Genomic DNA, 14739 nt, shown 5'->3' with positions numbered 1-14739 from the left:
CCACCAGCATTATACAAACAGGAGGCAACCTTCTGGGCAGAAGCATTGGAACCACTCGTTAGAGAAATTAGGATGTTAAACATCCTGCCTAGCTCATGGAAAGGATCGATCATTTCCTCAATTTATAAATCTGGTGAAAAGTCGGTACCACAAAACTATTGATTAGTGGTCTTATTAGATAATGAGGCACATTTATTTGCTGGCACATTATTAGAGGATCCCCAGGCATGGACCACAGACAGAACTGTAATTACTCTACAACAGACTGGATTTGTAAAATCAGTCTGGACAATAACCAACATACTAATCATGGCAATGCTTATGGACAAGGCTGAGGCTGCATGGACACCTCTATACGTATGCTTAATTGACTATAAAGCTGCATTTGAATCATGTTAACTGCACTAAACTATTGTCCAAATTGCATAGATGGGGGCTGCCACAGTCCTTATTAAACTTGCTAATAAACTTGCACACTGATACATGGCTGCAGGTGAAGCTGGGAAACTAAACTTTCCTGTCGAGGCGTATTCCTATGGAAAAGGGGCTGAAACAGGGTTGTGTTTTAGCCCTGACTCTCTTTAACCAATATATAGCTGACTTAGTACCACTGGCTGAAACATGTCGACACTTGTGCAGAGTAGAGGGGTTGGCGTCTCATTATAAGCTCCCCAACTCACCAGTGGTCGTGTACAATTTACACTTTGTGTTGTATTGTCTTCCCCTTCCTATTGCTCCACCTCCAGCGATGGGCTGACTCGGAGGTGTGTTAGCAGCCCTATGATGAAGCATGACACAGCTTGCTGTGTGTGAGGGCAGTTTCATCAATTTGGTGCATTCCCACACACTCATTCACCTTCACGCAGTGTTATTATCCCTCTTCTTTTTGTGAGATTAAATCACCAGATCTCGCAACAGGCACTATGAGCTCTTCAGACGGCACATCATCTGAGTCAGGAAACCCTACAAAGGCACACATTGATTGCTCGTGCACTCCTTAAGTCAACTAGTTCTTTCCAGTACAGTAGGTGCTGTGACTGCTCAGGGAAGGTCCACTTTCCTTCCATACATGCACAATCAATAGGAGCTTCACTCTGTAGGTGTCAGACCTCACTTGCCTATGCCACTGTCTTGTAAATTCATTGAACGAACTGCCATGGTCTTATTTGATTTACAGAGACTCCTTTATAGCTCTTTTATGGTTCCAGCTGCTGCCTTAGGCAGTGTCAGCTGCATCACTCCAGTCCAGACACCACATTTAACTGCAGCCCATACAGCCGCATAAGGATAGGACTGCTGCTCTGGCAAGGCATTTCTAGGCAGCCTCTTCGTGTGGAACCTGATATGGTGTGGCCGACTGCTCTTGAAGCATAAATGATGTCTCCATTACCAGGAGAGTGAGCCGACAAAACCCACAACACATGCTCTGAATGAGTCCCACTCAATGGGGTAGCATGTAGGGGAGCCCAGGGACAGAGGCGCAACATTTTCAAGGAAAAACAATTGGTACTACCAATTTTATTTTATTTTAAAATTTTGCACTAGGAAGAGCTAACGGTTCACAGGTAAGGGGGCGCAATACATTCATTGCCCCAGGTGCTGGCAACTCCTGCTACACCACGGGTTCCACTCTGGGAGAAAGTTTAGGGCATCAGTGGATAACCATAGGGGCTTTGGAGTGCCCGCCCCGCCCCCGCCCCTCTCCCCCCCCCCCCCATATTTTGTGAGATGCCACACTGGCCCTGCATTTGGTGCACTGGAAGCTCAATAGAAGCCTGCCTTCAAAAGTGGTGCATCATAATATGTTCTTTGTATTGTGTCTTTTGAAAATCAAGCTCACTGTGCGCCAGTAAGTGCTGAGCCCGTTCTTCTGATGTTGAACGGCAGGGAGAGCTGTCTCTTTAAATGCGATTGCATTACAGAGTAAACAGACGTCACTCTGTGGATCTTCACTGGATTGTGCATGTGAAGGCGCAATTTGAAACGTCCCTTCATATGGGCACAATCTATGTTCAAAAGCAGACTGCACTACACATGCCTACAACAGCACACAGCGTGCGCTGCATAGGAATGTCAATGGACGGGCATCAAAAAAGCCCCTATTTAGAGTGACCAGCCGTCCGTAAATTTCACGGAGCGTCCGTATTTGGGAGCTCACGTCTGTTGTCCGTAAGGATCCCTTTTACGGACGCCTTTTGTCCGTAATTTTGGGCATTGCAGGGGACAGCACTGTTCCCTGCATAAAGCCTCAACTGGGGCCACCTTGCACTCCTCTGATCACAAGAGCAGCCCCACCCGCCCATTGTCATTCTGCCTGCGGCTGATTGCCACATTAGGAATGACAATGGGCCCCTTTGGGGTGTTACAGCATGTGGTGGCTGGCCTCCTACAACCTCTGTCCAGGGCAGGGCATTCGGTCAGACAGAAGATTGCCTGAGGGAGGGTGGGGGATGAGGGGTGGGGCGGGGGGGGGGGGGGGGGAGGTTGTTTCTTTCCGTTTCCAGCAGAATTTTTTTTTTTACTCAGGGGCCTCCCAGGCTGCTAGCTAGTTTGAGGAGATTAGAGAGGTAAATCAGAGAGTTAGTTTGGATTGTGTTGTATGCAGGAGCTCTCCGTTTCAATTTGATTCTAGCCATAAAACAATGTAACTAGATGAATTGAAAATGGGATGAGTAGAGTGTAGAGCAGTTTTGAGTGGGAGGAGTTTGGATTGGGTGATGCCCAATAGAGCGCCCCCTTAATTATCTAAATGCACATGTTGCTGAATAAACTTGTAATCATTATAGGCATCTCGGGTTTAATCCTCTGCAGCGAACGCATCTAATCCAGCGTTTCATGCACTTGTTCTCACCTCTTGAAAAACGACAGATTCTGATGGGACTCAATGGAATGATTAAGATTTTTTAATAGTTCAAATGTCTAGGATCTGCCATGTGATACGTGTTGTTGGCCCTTCGAAGATAGATTTTACCATGATAAAGTTTCTGTAAGGAACAAAACGTGTTGGCAAGGCTGAGTCCTGTTTTTTTTAAATATATTGCCTATCCAATAAAGTATTATACTATTGAATAAAGATTGGTTTCGCCATAATTTGTGATCCAAGGAGAGTTTTTGATTGTCTCTTCTCTCTTAACATTTCACGGAATGCCGAGGACTTATAGTACAATGTGAAGTTTTGAGTATGCCACCCTACTAGAAAATGTTATTCTGAGCCATCCAGGTTTGAATGTTTAGAAGTACAGATTGGAGCCAGGTCAAGTAGTGATGAGGTTTTTATGGTGTATTTAGGTGGCTCTGGAAATCGTCTAGCGCCCTGGAACATTAGTTCAAGTATTGACGAGTTCTGTTACCAGCATTTGCACCCTCTACCACTTCTGGTGCACTGTACTTCTTTAGGATCGCACTATTCTTTCAATACAGTTGTGGAAGTTTGACCGATGCGTTGTGTTAGTAAAGCTTTGTTTGTCCAGTCTCTTGTGTAATAATTTTATATATTGGTTAGTGTGAAAAATAAAAGGTGAGACTGGGGCTTTCTGGTGCACTCTGTGCATAGTTGCACGTGCCAAAGGATACCTTTATTTCATTCCACTGGAGTCAAAGGCTATTAGGGTGACGGCCTCGCCATTTTAGAACTGATGCATTTTCAATATTAAAGGAAGCTGTGATTGCTGCCTTTTTATTTTATGCAACTAACAACCATTGACAATGCCAATAGTTCTGGCTTGTTGCAGGTGTAACATTACTTGTTCCGTTAAATGGATACAATTACAAAAGACGCAAAATACCAGTCAGGCGGTACACTATACCAAGCACAGATTTTTAGCTTACGTGTTTAAAGCCGCGCCCTTATTTACATCAAACATCGACTTTGGAGAAACCGCCAGTTTTTTTTATTCCACTTAAAGCCCTGGAAACAATACCATGTCACAGTCACCTCATGGCCTGGCACTGTGCATCATGCATGAATTATGACTCATATTGCCTATGTACAAGGGCATAGTGAACCATTCCCTGTCCCACCCCTTACTTTAGGAACTACAGCAAGGGTGACGTTCTTGATGGGCCTCTTCTGTCTGCAACTCTGCAGACAAAGGGTCAGTTCATAATTAAAAATGAAAAGGTGGGTGAGTGAGTGAGTAAGTGAAGGGATGGGTGGATGGCTGGATAGATTAGTGAAAGAGTGAATGGATGAATGAGAGGGTGAATGGATGGACAATGAGAAAGGATGGATTGATGGATGAGTGAGTGGAAGGATGGATTAGACAAAATTTAAAAAGATAGATGTATGAGTGGAAGTGTAGAAGGATTGGTAAAAGGGTGAATGGATGAGTGAAAGGATGGAGGGAGGAGTAACGGGTTGGTGATTGGCAAGTGAATGGGTGGATGGATAAGTAAAATGATATATGGATTGATCAATTGATAAGTAAAAGGGTGAATGGACGGACAGATGAGTGAAAGAGTGGATGGAAGGATGGAAGAGTGAGTGAAAGGGAGGGTAGATGGACAAAAGGATGGATAGATGAGTGAAAGGGGGGATGGATGACTGATAGGGTCAGTGAATGGATTCACGAGTGGATGAGTAGATGGATGGGTGGAAGAAAGGATGGCTAAGTGAAAGGGTCGATGGCGAGAGAAAGGGAGAATGGATGGATGACTGAAAGAGTGAATGGGTGGAAGGATGAGTGACTGGGTGGATGGATCAGTAAGTGAAAGGATGGCTGGATGAGCAAAAATCTGGATGGATAGGTGAATGGATGGATGGGTGGAAGAGTGGATGGATGAGTGTACTGATGGATAGGGTGAAAGGGTGGATGGATGGATAATGAATGGATGAGTGAAAGGGTGGATAGAGAGATGGATGAGTGAAATGATAGATGGAAGGATACATGATGGATCGGTCTGCAAATGATTGAATATGTTTGGATATGGATGGGCTTAATTATATACTATTGCGGTACCTCCTCTGATGTGTCTGTAAAACTTACCTTTTGTCCCCAAGTTTTGTCCTGAATTTTGACCTCCTGTACTGAATTTTTGTCCTTAATTTTGACCCTATGTCCTGAATTTTTACACTCACCGTCTTGAATTTGGACCCATGCCAGTTGGTCACCCTACCCCTATTACCAATTAAAAACAGTGTAGAACAGTAGGTGGTGGGATGATAAGGTCACTTTCCGCTTGTTATAGGAGTTAAACGTCCACCCTTTCCTTGTCAGAGGCTGAGGTGATGTCTGAGGCAGGCAGGCCTCTTCCCCTCTATTGGTTTTCCCCTTTCACTACACATGGCAGAAGAGATTATGGAGATAACACTTTACCAAATTATCAGCCGAGGCCAGCAGAATTTAAGGAAAGTACACAAAGAGTTTCTTATCATTTCATAGGACAATTCATCCAGAAACAGGTATGAAGGCTATGGTTAAAAAGCCAAGCAAAATCAAACTCTATGTGCAATTAATTATCAAAGTCTTGATAAAGTAGATGCTGAGTTTGAGTTCGTTATTAATCAGTCACTGTAGAAGCGAGTGCAGCATTTGGCCCATTCGAGTTCTCTTATTGTGTGGCATGGTCATTCATTCTACTGAATACGTAGCATTAATGCTCTGATGCAGTTTCGAAAGGGAGAAACAGAACGGGCGAGAGGGAGAAAGAGGCAGGGTGAGGCAGAGAGAAAGAAAGACGATGTGAGAGATATTGGGTGCAAGAGAGCATAATAGGTTTAGAAAGAGACATGATGAGAGAGTGCATGAACGAGATGGAAATAGTTGACTATTGGCAGGGGAACAGATTTGATACAGACACCTGAAAGTCCCCAAAACTGCTGTTAAAAATAGTGCTTTTTTTTAACTTATGGTTTATTTGTGGCTACGCCTGGTCCATTATATCTACCTGGAGTGCATGCTATGTTTACAGATATGTGAAGCAAAAATGAGTCATAACACAGTAAGTATTAAAGCATACACTTTGTTGTTTCATGAGTTGTCACCTGAAAAAAACGTTTGTATTCTTTCAGATTTAAAGTTTAATAATATTAAATACAATGGCCAGTGTTTTTGCATTTGCCCCACTGCACGAATGCCCTTTTTTTTACAGCTTACATGAAGAAGCAACTGAGAATATGATGTGACAGTGCTTTGGATGGAAAACGTAATTTATGGTGATATTAAAGAATAAGCAGTACTTCTTTTTTGTGCTGATAGTCACAAAATGTTAGCACTAATCAGCCATTTTTCACGCTTATGATTTTCTTTGTGCTGTAACTGACCATTTAACCTTTCACTGAGGCATGTGGGCAACTAAAAATTCGATGTAACTCTACCTTTGATATACTGGTACTCAACAGTTCACACAAAAAAAATACAACTGGAATACAAAGTTGGGTAGCTAAGTGGTACGCTGCCTTAGTATAAGTTATTGCACCTGTGAGTTATTAATGCTGAGCAGACCTAGCAGATGATGGATGCAGTGACAGGAGACAAGCTAATTAAAAAAGATAATGACAAGCACACAAACCCTATAGAGGGAAATCCTGTAAATGGTTAAAGAGCAAAACTATTACATTCAGAGTAGGCATGTGTCAGTGAGCATGCAAACAACAGTCTACTGACAGAAACTGGACATATTGGGGCCTTTTCTGGCACATAACTGAGCATACAGAGTATGAACCTGAACATGACCTGAACAGTGATGGGACTGCGACATACATTTGCAGGCTTAAGGTTAAAATCACTAATATTTAAAGGAAAACACTGTGACCAATAATGTGACACCTCTATGGTCATAATTACACATACTGCCACCAAGTTGGGGAACTTTTTCCATCTTGGAAACATGCACTAAGGACTTCTACTAAAGACAATAGCCCTTATTCTGGTTTAGCATTAATATGTGCTGGCCCCTAGTTCATGTGCTGTTGTAGAACCTATTGCGCCTTTTAGCTTTTTCTAAGATATCTGTACAGGAAAATGCATGATTTTGCCTAATCTTTTTAAACAAGAAAAATTACTGAGGGATAACTACGGTCACACCACTCTGGAGTATGTGGATGAAATTCGGGACAGGTATTACGCCTCTGCTTTTTCAAAGATCAACAGCCGCCACTGGCTTAGGGGGCAGCACCCACGACGGTTTCACCAGTTTATAATCGCGCAGGACCCTATTCAGGTGAGACTTTTTTGAGGCCGAGTGTGACTTCCACAGAAATTCTCAGCAATAGCCAAACTTAACAGCTGTCACTGCCCATGCGTCACTATTAGTACCAAGAAGCCATATCAATAGATGTACACTTTACTAATCCTTACAAATGACCCCCACATGTTAATACCAGTGACCATCATGGACCTTACAAGCATCAGCTTAAAAAGTACATGTCCCCATGGGCTTCACCATACTCCCTTATCTGTAAGCCAAAATTGGGATCGTCTATCCAATGTCATCCGTACGGTGTAGAGTGACAAAGTGCAGCTGGCTGTGACGGATAGAAAGATACAATGTATTGTGTCCCATTGACAAAAGTGGGCCAAGTGTCCGAGGATATCACTGTACAGGACCACAGTAACCCCTTGCAGCTCACCCTCTGCCACCATCAGAAGAACAAGCATTGGAAATGCAATAGGTCTCGCAGCATTAGAGTTAGTGCTTTTAGAATTGTTTATGGGTTTTTTTTGTAAATCTTTAGCATTTTTGTTTCCTGTAGCCAATGCTAAAGAATTATAAATAAAAAAAGCCATAAACAAATCTAAAAGCTCTAACTCAAATGCTCCGAGACCTATTGCACTGTGTGAGGGTGAGGGGTTGAGGGTGAGTGAGGGTGAGGGTGAGTGAGGGTGAGTGAGGGGTTGAGGGTGAGTGAGGGTGAGTGAGGGTGAGTGAGAGTGAGTGTGAGTGAGGGTGAGTGAGGGTGAGTGAGGGTGAGTGAGGGTGAGTGAGGGTGAGTGAGGGTGAGTGAGGGTGAGTGAGGGTGAGTGAGGGTGAGTGAGGGTGAGTGAGGGTGAGTGAGGGTGAGTGAGGGTGAGTGAGGGTGAGTGAGGGTGGGTGAGTGTGAGTGAGTTAGGGTGAGGGGTTGAGGGTGGGTGAGGGTGAGGGGTTGAGGGTGAGTGAGGATGAGTGAGGGTGAGTGAGGGGTTGAGGGTGAGTGAGGGTGAGTGAGGGTGAGTGAGGGTGAGTGAGGGTGAAGAGTGGTATACAATTACAATAGGGTGTGGCTACACCCAATGTTTAGCCCAGGTACCACCTTGCGGGCCTAGCAGCAGTGCGCATGGAGGACTGCATTGCCCCCAGCGCGATGGTTCATATGGCAGCAGGAGTGGATTGAGAGGCGAGACCTAACAAGCTGTAGGACGGACATTGCTCACTTAACTAAATACCATGTATCCCATCCAACAATTCCCAATGTTCACGTCCCGAGCCTGCATCCGGAATGCCAAACTAGACCCCTGGGTGCCTGGTTATTCAGAGGGTACCACCTGGCTGCAGGGCCTGGTAACACCATGTTACCAAATGACCCCACTGTTTCCAATTCCTTCTCATGCATACTCAAACTGGAACTTACCTCTCTGTGCGTAGTGCAGGATTTTAGGAGAAGTTTATTTTAAAGTGTACACACATAGCCCCACAGACTCATTACCCAGACCTCGCCAATTCAGTTCTTAAGCCAGACATGCAACGAACACTTCTAATGAGTTCTTAATTTGTACCGGTGGTTGCAGAGCCGGGCTATATTTTATCTCGTCAGACTTTGGCCCAGAGCAAGCGAGAGAAAGCCAGAGAATGGGAAATAACGAGGCGGAGAAACATAGTAGAAAAAAACGGTGACTCGGACACCCCGGTGTTCGGCAACGCCTGCGCCGAGCTCCTTTCGAGAAACGTTAGACACCTGGACCTATGTATTCATGTGCACAGCATTTGGGCCCTTAGCCCTACTGCGAGCACTCTAGCTTTCATTGAGACGGGGGCGAGGCTAGCGTCCTGCATTTCGCAAAAAAACATGAGCACCTACACTTTTACAGGGTGAACAGAAGATGACGAACTGACTAGGGTTTGCGATCAGTTTACAGCAGAAACGAGCTGAAAGCGGTGAAAATTGCTTTCAATTTCTATTATTGTTCATGTTCTGCAGACAATTTGGACTGGCCTAGTGTAATAGTTTAAATTGTTCTCATGGATATAAAATGAGAGTGAAATATACCTAACAAAAAAGTTAACAAATGTATTCTTGTACTCGAATCCTGCTACTCCATTTTGTTTACGGCACTGCGCGCACCTGAATAAGGGGGGGGGGGCGACAGTTCTAATGACCTACTTACGCCTGATTTGGTGAAACTCGAGGACTGCTTCGTATAAGGTACGAACCTGTGCAGGGCATGCTGAAGCTTGGGGTTACCCCGTGGCCGATTGTGCGCGTTGCTGGAAGTAGCGACCAAGTAGAGGCGTCTCTACACTTCCTGCCAAGCAGTAAAGGGTCAGGCATTACCTGCTCCAGTTTCCCGGATCCACGCCTGCCGGCCTCATCCAGTCCGTATTTTTTTTTTATTTACGCTCTACATCTGGTTTTCCCTATAATCTTATGACATGAGTACTACAAGTTCCAGAATGCAAAGCAAAATAAAGGCCGAGGCGAGTGACTCGGTAACTCACCTTCGCAGTGGAAATGAATCTCCACCTTTGAAAACTTACTGAAAAGTAGAACTCTATTAACGCTCACATTGGCCTTTGGCTCTTAACGCAGTCAGCAATAACTATATGACCTCAGGAGAATGAACATATTAATACGAGGACCGCCGGAGTGCTCAACGGACCTTACTGAGGTGAAAGCTTCGGTTCAGAACGGTTTTATAGGATGAACGCACCGTAATATATAAGATTATATGGTGCATGTCAACTTGGCATCACGAGCCAACAAACACATCGTGGTTTGGCAGTATCGAACACCTGCTGTACCCTTACAAGATACTGAGACACTCGCAGCAAGCAAATGTATAGGTTCGGGAATATAATGCTAGAACTGCGTACACTAGAACAGTCATCAGTTTTTATTAGCACACACGTTTACCCGCAAAAGAAAAGTTAAATTAGAAAGTCGGAGGGTCCGTAAACTTACTCAAGAATTTTAAGAAACAGCACTTTTAAATAGGGGGGGGGCAGAGAACGGCAAAGATCTTTCTAGCAGAAAAAAACGGTCCAGCAAAACATTTAAAGCAGAACTTTTTGTAAAAGAAAAATATCCATACATTACATGATCCAGATAGCAAACTCACCTGGGGGAGAATCTTCTAACAAGCTCGGCATTGCGTGGCGGGAGGGGGCGGGGGGAACGTCGGAGGGGGGGAGGAGAAGTCTGGGCAGGCAGGATGACTCAGGGGAGGGGGCGGAGCGGGGCAGAGCGGCATGTGGGTGTGAAGAAGCCGGGCCTTTGAAGTGAAGCTAAGCTTCACTTCAAAAGGTGTCGGAGGAATGCGGGCGGCTGTGCACGCGCTTTTAAGCTCAATGCACATGCGCATTGAGCTTAAAAGTCACGGGCACTGCAAGGAATCGCCACGATTCCTTGCAAGTTAGATAAAGAGTCGATGAGCCCCTATAGTCTCGCTTGCTCGATGCGCATGCGCATCGACAGGCGAGACCTAAAAATGATGACGTGCGAATGTAGGGAGGTTCTACAAGTTGTTGTACCTAATTGCTGCATGTTCCATGACAGATTAAATGTCAGGCTACGTCTTCTGACAAATTGCTGAATATTCTTTAAAAGTGAAGATGTTCTTTAGCAGGTCTTGCATCCTTTTGAGTAACGTGTGCTCTGTTTGAGCAAGTAAAAAAAAACGTTTTTTGTTCAAATCTGCAGAATATGCAGCAGGTGATGGGTTATGTGGGAAATGAGCAAATTCATAATTATGTGGAAATCCTGAGCCCGGCTACCTGGGTTTGCGAGAGGAAGTGGAAAAGTGGGGTCAGTGAGCGGAGCAGAGCAGACTGGCAGCGGCAGCAGGCAGCAGCAATATCGCTACATCACTACCACTACCTTTACTGCGCCACTGCAGCGGCTTTTGTGCGGTGGCCCACAGATAGCGGGAAAGGAAGCCGCAGCTGTGGAGAGTAAGAATTATTGCCAGCATTGGTGTTCCCGTGATTGGGGTTTTCCGTGGCAAGTGCAGCCGCCATTAGTCGGCGGCCGCAGTGAATTTCTACCTAAGCTCCCAGCCACCAGGTCACCAAACCTAAAATGGTGGCTGGGAGCAGGAGCCCAAAGCATTTATGCTTGGGCTCCTTTTGGGCTACCACCAAAAACAAGCCCAAACCCAAAATGGCGGTCCGCCTGCACTAAGCCCCCCCACACTACCCCTCCCAAATCGCCCAGGGGGGACCTCCCTTCAGTCGGCTGCCCCCCCCAGGCTCCCCTTGCCTCATATCAGCTCTCCACTTGCCAGTCTCCCCCCCGACACGACGAGAGAGCAGCAGGAGTTGCAGAGGAGCAGGAGCCAGAGGCTGAGTCAGGGGTGGAACCAGGGCTGAGCAAGGGGGGTTTTCAATTGCACGCACCTACCAGAAAGCGCCCCGAGAGCTGCCCCTATGGTAGATCTCAACTTGAGCCCGAGCAGCCAATTAAGTCAAACAATCAACTAATCAACCAAATCGAGCTGAATCGAGCTGGACCGCCGGACCGACTGGAATGGGAATTGAGGTGTGTCACTGCTGCCAACAATCGCCAGTGTTACTTCACAAAAACAGGCAGCATAAGGCAGGCGGGCTTTTTTACCCTTCAACACCTTGGCCAACGATTGATAACCCTGCCGATCTTATCCATCACGGACCCGCAGTAACTGAATTAATTAATTATTTAAACCCGTGAAAGGATCTCTAAGGACTACAAACTACGAGGCCGGGGCGGGTACGCAGGGTGGTTAAACTTGCACTAAGCCCCCCCCACACTACCCCTCCCAAATCGCCCGGGGGGGACCTCCCTTCAGTCGGCTGCCCCCCCCAGGACCCCCTTGCCTCATATCAGCTCTCCACTTGCCAGTCTCCCCCCCCCGACACGACGAGAGAACAGCAGGAGCTGCAGAGGAGCAGGAGCCAGAGGCTGAGTCAGGGGTGGAACCAGGGCTGAGCAAGGGGTTTTTTCAATTGCACGCACCTACCAGAAAAGCGCCCCGAGAGCTGCCCCTATGGTAGATCTCAACTTGAGCCCGAGCAGCCAATTAAGTCAAACAATCAACTGATCAACCAAATCGAGCTGAATCGAGCTGGACCGCCGGACCGACTGGAATGGGAATTGAGGTGTGTCACTGCTGCCAACAATCGCCAGTGTTACTTCACAAAAAAAGGCAGCATAAGGCAGGCGGGCTTTTTTACCCTTCGACACCTTGGCCAACGATTGATAACCCTGCCGATCTTATCCATCACGGACCCGCAGTAACTGAATTAATTAATTATTTAAACCCGTGAAAGGATCTCTAAGGACTACAAACTACGAGGCCGGGGCGGGTACGCAGGGTGGTTAAACTTGCTAGAGGCACAAGTAGTGCAAGCAATACAAGCAAGCGAAATAGGAAGTTGAAAACGCCTGCCAAGCTAGAGGGCGAACCTCAGGTAAAAACCAGACCTGCTTTATAGGAAGAGGGCACTATAATTGTAATAGCACCTGAGCATAACGACTCACTGCAGGGGAGTAAAGCAGGAAAGCATCCACTTTTTCAGTCCAAAATAGACACAAAATGTTTTTTTTTAAGACGCAGGCGACACTTAGCTCTCACGCCCCACCGTAATTGCAGGGTTACAAACGCCACTCCCGCCTATACGTCGAGAGGACAGCAGCAAGGGGGAAAGGACTGAAGAGATCGGAGGTAAAGGAGTCATGGTGGAAAGGTCTGGTTCAGTCAGCCCCAAACCAGCCCTACATGGACAAGACGCCCCTGTAAACCAAATTCTGAAAGACCCCAGAGATCTTGGAGAAAAAGCTCAAGGAACGAACAAAAAGGGAAAATTCAAGAGCCACCTCAAGACAGGGAAAAAAAGCCAGAGATCAAGGGGGTATGGGGAGCATGGGAAATCTTCACAGAAACATCAAGCGATAAGCGTAAGCCTGAAACTGCTTCAATGGCCACTAAGGTCACAACGCCTAAGGTTACCGACCAATACAAACACAACGGGGGAACTTGTGTTTCAACAGACCCATTAGACATTCATGACCTAGAAAAAACAGCATAAAACTCACTGGTGGGAACAAAATATGTCCTAATAGCGGCCAGGTTGGAGGAATGAAAGACCATAGGGGGAGCACCGGAAAACTCAAAGGAAAAGCTGAGCTCAGAATATGAAGCTCGGACCGATTTATCTCAAATTAATCTAGTAATGACCCAAACTAGTATGACAGAGACCGAGAAGAATCAAAACAGCATTCATATCTCAAAAAGGATGAGTGGGAGGCACTCCCGGCAACTTATCGGGAGGAGTCGTGCAGGTGCAAATCCTCACAAAATTAAAAAAATTATGGGGGAGCAAGGTAAACAAGGCTTGGCTCTCCAGTCAGCAGAGGGGTTATATGCACCATCTAAATGTACATCTAAATGCACAATGGGTAAACCTAGAGATCTTCAAAGTGACATAGAAAAAACACTTCACAGTGGTGACCTCGGCAACTGTAAAGATGATGAGCAAAAATCAGACAACGGAGATACCTGGGCAAGCTTGCTTAAAACCGTGCAGCATTTTGGTAAAGGCCTTGCAATATCAGACCGATAAAATGGACATGCAACTAACCCTACTGAATAGCTTGGCATTTTTTGTGGTAGCAATTGATGGCAAGCTGGGCACGTTAAATTCTACACTGCAAAGCTTCCAGAAGCACACGCTAGCTGAACATCGTACCTGCGGATGCAGCCCAATTGTAGATAAACTAGCAACCCTCTCATAAATGCGGACTGATTTATGCTCACAACTCAAGAAGGCATTGAACCAAGCCCAATTACAGACTAGAGGAGGGTACACCTCGAATGGGCCTCGGAAAGACACAGTGATCCATCGGGGTGCGTCCGCACAAACGGATCAATCGGTGATTATGACCAAGAATCCACAAACTAATGTTAAAAAGGAGAACAGCAATCAAACATCAACATCTATATTTAGTCAAGGTCACATGTTGGTGCTTGCTGAGGTAGAGAATGGGGAAATGAAACTAAACACAAAACCAAGACGGGCACAAAAACGGAAGGGCAGGATTCAGAAACAAAGCCTCAATATGGATGGATTTGGATGACTTTTTGGGGCAATGCCAGTGTAAAAGGGGAAAATGGATAAAAAAATATAATAATACCAGAAACAACTAACCCAAAGTATATTACCAACATGCCTGGTGTCATCCAATATCCTCCAAGTGGAAAGCAAGAAATCACTGTGTCAGGCTGTCCAGATCCACTAAACCCGCAACTTATGAGGGGATTTGAGGGGACCGTAATCAGACGAGTTACATCGGTGCTGAAAGGAGCCATAGTGCACTGCAACACAGACATGGGACAACAACTGGAGGATCCTAGAACTTGTTGAAACCCCTTCACATTGCAGGAACGGGAAGTTGATATAAGATGGAGTTCGAGAATCATATACAATAAAAAGGATTGACGAGAACTTCGTACCCCATATATGGTCAACGTTAATGGGCTATGCTCCTGAAACGTAAATGGGCTTGTTAACAAAATAGCAGATCTGGAATTTGTCACCTTCATTAGGTCTTTCGACATAGTAGCTCTGCAA

This window comes from Lissotriton helveticus, chromosome 7 (assembly GCF_964261635.1).
Source record: "Lissotriton helveticus chromosome 7, aLisHel1.1, whole genome shotgun sequence".
In the NCBI taxonomy this organism is placed as follows: Eukaryota; Metazoa; Chordata; class Amphibia; order Caudata; family Salamandridae; genus Lissotriton; species Lissotriton helveticus.
Note: the sequence above shows the minus strand (reverse complement) of the source record.